The following is a 6,369-nucleotide window of genomic DNA, read 5'->3' on the forward strand; positions in this document are numbered from 1 at the left end:
AAGACGTTGTTTTCAAGTCGTCTCTCTTAACGAGGAACGCTAGTGGCAACCCTGCCACGCGCCCCTGGTTATACGTTTCCCGAAGGCATTTGTAAATTAATCTCTGTACGAGAATAAAGCTTCGTGGCTTTACAGGTTGTTGATGATTAACAGTGGCAGCTTCAGTGAAGGACAAATGTCTCTCATACTTATCATATTTTGCGTCGTATTTCTACGTTTTTAGGATAGTCGTGTCGACGAGTTTCAGTGATTTATCAGATGAAATTGGCGATGGACACACACAAAGGAATGCATGTGTAAAGGCCAGTGACGGATAAAAGACGTTCTCTCGGAGGGTGCGGATGCCTTTACCACATCCCCAAAAAACACGACGTCCAGCACACGTTCCCTCAAGCTACGGTCCTGACATGTAACTATGTCATAAAATCACTGTCCTAACTAAAACGTCGGAGATTCAGGTGTGTGTTATGATTTTACCCCCCACCCTGCACGCCATGTGTCAGTCATAATATTCTTGCTGCTGTGTGGACAGTATTACAATTGCATTCAGTACAAAACGGTGCTCATAATGGTCCCTGTTTAGGTTAGGAAACCAGACTAAAACTACAAAAATCCATATTGTGTGGCTGATGTTTATCTTTTCTAAAAAGTTAGCAATTTGCAGCAAAACAACTAATGAATGTGCATTTAACATTTATTGAACAATCAAGATTCAAGAAGTAAGTAACAATACTAAATTCTGCATAACATAACTGCAAAAGTAAAAATAAAATGTTTGCGTGCTTGACATGAACAAAGTGCTTCACAAAGTTTTCATCAGTTCCGGTTGCATGTGCACATAATTCAAATCGGGTATAATTGATTGGTTGATTGATTTTGGTTACTTTACTTTACTTCACTTTTCTGCCACTTATGTCTAATCGCGAAGATGAGGATGAGTGATGGTATGATGAAATTGATGAACGGCCACTCACAAAGATCACCAATGCCCAGGCCGGAATTGGAACACGGGATCCATGGCGTTGTAGCGTGCTGTGTTAATCACTTCGCCACTGAGGTCGGTAAAACGGTTATGCTATGTTTTTTTTATCTTTGTTGAAAAGCACTATTTCGCAGTTGTTTTCTTTTTTTTATTTTCTTGATTTTTCTACTGAAGTTTCGAATGTGGGCGTTCTACAGGATCAACATGCTATAAAATGCATATCCTCCATGCAAAGTCATAAAACCACACAACCTAGAGCGTTCTCATAACAGACTACAATTACCAACAATTCCTAAAATACATCGCATTCATCAGTACATACTTGTGGTAAATGAGGTGGGCTGCGATAGATCCAGCGCTGAATCAGTCGATGAAAGAACGAATGTCATTATCTGAAGCGCTGAAGTAATCGATGAAATAACGAATGTGCGGTGTGATTGTCTGTCTCTTCATCAATTTCATCATACAAACACGCATCCTCATGCCCAAAATTGGAAGAAAAGCTATGTAAAATAAGCCAAATCAATCCTTACTTTCTCTGAAACCCAAACATCTTTCATTCGCACGCATTCACTTCAGGTGGCCTTCCACACTCATCACTAGAAATTTGTCACACATCTAAACACTTGACTCAACTGGTCATTTTTCGTAATATCTTGTGTCGCGTCTATTATAATGTTAAAAAAAGGAGCAGATTTAATATCATTAATAATACCGTTTTCCAATTTCTTTCAAAGCAGGTTCATCACTTCATTCTGAATTGAGGAGTTAATGTATTTCTCGGAGCTTATTTGTACCAGTTCAAGTAATACAGGATCATGCATTATTAGAAGTATGACTGGTTAAAGTCGGAGGTAGAAGGTAATGAGAAAAAAAAGGCAAGATGAAAGTGCTATTTGCTCAAGAGAAGATTAAATGGGGAGAAAAGCGTCCAAGCAAGTTATCTTGAAAATTTGCTCAAATTTCACACATGAGAAATACTAAAATAATCTGTGCCCATTCTCGAGCCCCTTTAGGTTTCGCACCCGTCGTATGTTACGCCCCTGGAGCAGTAGTTATGTAGTGGCCTTGTAATAAATTAGTTGTTTCTGTGCGTAAAGTGGGCTTAAAAAACAAACTTTATCCACACCTAGTAGAGAACACACGTGAAAATGTGTGACCGTATGACGAGGAAGATGCGCTTTTCTGTAATTTTTCTTTTTTTAGTGCTATTAAGAGTCCACGGAGAATTTGGATGTTAAAAGCCTGAAAAGTCTAAATAAATACATTGGAAATGATTTAATAAAAGACTTGATATTAGAGTATATACACAGTTTAAATTACGAGTACATATGTGACGCTAGGTTCAGAAACTTTTTCCTTATGGGATGTTGCGACTTTGAAACTCTACTGACTCACATTATAGCTGAAACCATTGTTCGGCGCGTCCCTACGGCTTCCATTGCAGTAGACAGCATCTAGCTGGTTTGGAATCGGCATGACGTGTGGCCAGTCGGCACAGGCCTACAAGTGACTACAGTAAGTCGGCTACAACAAGTGCCCATATTTCGGCTAAACTGATCGGCCTTGCCGACCGACATAGTAGGGGTTCACCTTAACGCTTAACTACTATGGACTGTCTCTCAGACAGCACTGAATTTCTATTTTACTCTATTTCTCGCACCTCTCCAACCACTGGCGTACCTTACGCAGGGGGGCCGAAGGGGCTACAGCCCCCGAAATTTTTAGATAAAAAATCAAATGAAGGTCAGTAATAAAGTTAAAAAATACCTTAAAATGACTCTCGATAACCAATTATGTGTTTGAATAAATTTTAAAACGATCGTTTAAAATGGCAATTGGAGCTCATATCTAATGAAAATAGAACACCAACAACGGGATATCACCGAATTTAATTTTCGGCGATGCATTCTATGATCCAATCTTACTCTGTTCAGTAAGGGTTATATTCATGGCACTGAACCCGCGTTCACATTCAGCTGTAGATATTGGTACAATTTGAATTGAATTCACATAATCCTTGAGTGAAGTGGGAATCTGTTTTGGATTTTCTTTGTATATGTGAATATCTTTAACTAGTGACGCACACATGCTTTCGCTTACATTAAGTTCACCTAACATGTCACTATAGAAAAAACGTTTTTAATCATCTAAATGTCATGTGTGTTCATTTAATAGGACTACATGCGAAAATAAGTTTAAGTCTTCAAACTGGCTATTTACCTAGGTATAATGTGCACGAAAGATTGAAGAAATTGCTTTCGAACGTATGGTTTGATCTAACTTTTGAACTAGGGACCTCCTTCACGGTGAATCAATCATTTTCAATGTTTCAAGAGTAACCATGTCAATTTTTGTTTTGCTATAAGAACCGAAGGATTTCGTGTTGCATATTAGTACATTCAGTACTTGTAGAGAGTCTTAGAATAGAGCAAATTCCATCATAAATAACTACATTGTCAAATGTTTTACAAATCCTTCAAATCTTAACCTACCACGAGTCGTTCAGGTACCATCTCGACTTGTTCAAGGCACAACAAAACACCGCAGATCTCAACAAGCGCTCGAACAGGATTAAAAGACGAAGCGACCCAACATATATCACTAGCACAGCCCATCGATAGAAAAGTACTTGTGAAACACCAGAAGTCTGAAAAACACTTAGAGCTAATTAATGCATGGCATCTTAAAAAGAGACAGTCAGGGGCGACAACTTCTCAAAAGCAATGGGTGGGCTCGAACACTTGAATTACAAGTTCACAAAAAAATAACGTATCTAAATTATTGTATGGGCTCGGACCCCATGAGTGTAAATTGGCGTCACTGTACACAGTCGCCATAAATTCAGTAACGTAAGCAACGTATGTAGGTATGGTGAACTGAAATACCATAAGTACGATATAGTTTACGAGTAGGTTAGAAATAATGATCCCTTATTGAGATGTGTCATTTATAACCAGTAATTTGATGGTTAAAAATAAGGGAGGTATCAATCCTATCGACCCTTCAAATCGCACCCTGCATTAAAATGAATAGATGCATGTTTTTTCGCTACTTTGCAATAACAAACTTATGATTCTCAGTTCCATCATATTCCAAATGAGCCCAAAACGAGGTCTAGAGCTATAAATGTTTCGGATTACAACAATATATATATATATATATATATATATATATATATATATATAGTAGATTGTATGTAATGATAATATATATACAGGGTGTCGCAAAACTCTTTCAACAACGCTTGGGTGCTGGTAGATATCATAAAAACAAGTAACTTTTCCCTATAAAGTTTACCTCGAAAGCGCTTAGTTTCTGCGCTATAAGCGCTTAAAATCTATCCTGTACGTATGCAACCCAACACAGCGAACGCTTGCTGTGACATAACTACCAGGGGCGCGTGGCAGGGTTGCCACTAGCACCTGGCGCCGTAGCGAGCTGTGCTAACCACATCACCACGGAGTGTTTCGTGTATCGTGCAATATCAACAATTGCAAGGGACACGTGAGATAGGGTAAATCCACGAACGAACAAATGTAAACATGATGTGTTTGCTGCCTCGTTTCGAACATGCAGACTGCAATGTTATTACAATTTATTTGAAAATTATTTGCAATACTAGGAACATGCGAATTAAAAACTCTTTTTCTCTTCCTCTCTCTCTCTCTCTCTCTCCCTTTCTCTCTCTCTCTCTCTCTCTCTCCACTCAAACTGGTTCATCTTGAATGCTCTATTAAAGAAGTTGTAGGATAAAATTAACATTTCATTGAACGGAATTACATTGAGTTCGGTACAAACTGCATGTACTAGTTTGTTCCGCACTTAACGATATCGCTTGATTTTAGTACACCAAGAGAAATCCTCGTGATTTACACTCTTTCCATGTGTGGGAATTAGTTTTCTCATTTTGTGTCTTTGCTTCCCATTCTTATCATCGAACGTGAAAAAAGATAATCAAAAGGAAACCATTGAGTACACGTCATAAATTGTACATATCTATCATTCATTGTATATACTTGATATCGACATTGAAATGTAAGAGTAACATTTTCGGAAGACACCAAAATGTTAACTTTTATTTCACCCTAGAAATCACGTTTTGTAGCAAACGAGCGGGATTTTGACATCTAGATGATTTTCCAGGATAATTCTTATGACTTTCTATTCTTCTCATTGTACGTCATTTTCACGTCCTATCTCACGTGTCCCTTGCAATTGTTGATATTGCATGATACACGAAACACTCCGTGGTGATGTGGTTAGCACAGCTCGCTACGGCGCCAGGTGTCTCGGATTTAAATCCTGACCTAGATATTGGTGTCATTTGTTATTTCATCATATCATCCTCATCTTCGCGATTAACCAAAGGTGGCAGAAAAGCGAATTAAAATAAACCAAATCAATCAATCAATTATGGAGATATTTTAGAATGAGTAATCTTGAATTTCAGTCTGTCCATTATTTGTCTTGGTCAGTTTATAAATACTGTCAATGCTTCTTACAACATCGAAAGTATCATTAATATTTTGGATTTTGCTCAGGCAAGACTCCCAAGTTGTTGTTTTCAAGTCGTCTCTCTTAACGAGGAACGCTAGTGGCAACCCTGCCACGCGCCCCTGGTAGTTATGTCACAGCAAGCGTTTGCTGTGTTGGGTTGCATACGTACAGGATAGATTTTAAGCGCTTATAGCGCAGAAACTAAGCGCTTTCGAGGTAAACTTTATAGGGAAAAGTTACTTGTTTTTATGATATCTACCAGCACCCAAGCGTTGTTGAAAGAGTTTTGCGACACCCTGTATATGTATGTATATATATATATATATATATATATATATATATATATATATATTTGTGTGTGTGTGTGGAGAACGAATTTTGTACCCCAGATGAAAAATGTTCCTGCGCCACCGAACACACCAATGCACCATCCAAGTTCAGAAGTTCAGCCCCCGAAAAAAAATCCTGCGTACGCCAGTGCCTCCAACCACAAGTGAACTCATTTCCTTACCTTTCAGTTGAGATGCTGGCTACAAGCTGGCAAGGTCACGAGGTATTGCCTTTGTTTTATCAAATCTTACTGAATTTTATTTTCGGCAAGCGGTCTGACAGAGATACGCTGTTTCAAATGGCTCAAAACTAATTTTCAATTTCAGCAAAATAATGCATATTAGCTACTTTTTAATTACCTCTCTTCTGATAACATAAAAATATAGAAATTCTAAGAATTTGGAATTTCAAAAAATAAAGGAGCCATTGTTGCAATTTTTAATGATTTTCCTTCTCCTTGCATAAATAATGTTATGTTTCCATAACTAAACAATAATTGGAAACTGCTTTACAATATTCTTCTATAACCATGTCAAATCATGTGAAATGAATGAGTC

Source organism: Lepisma saccharinum, chromosome 2 (genome assembly GCF_977018435.1).
Source record: "Lepisma saccharinum chromosome 2, izLepSacc3.1, whole genome shotgun sequence".
In the NCBI taxonomy this organism is placed as follows: domain Eukaryota; kingdom Metazoa; phylum Arthropoda; class Insecta; order Zygentoma; family Lepismatidae; genus Lepisma; species Lepisma saccharinum.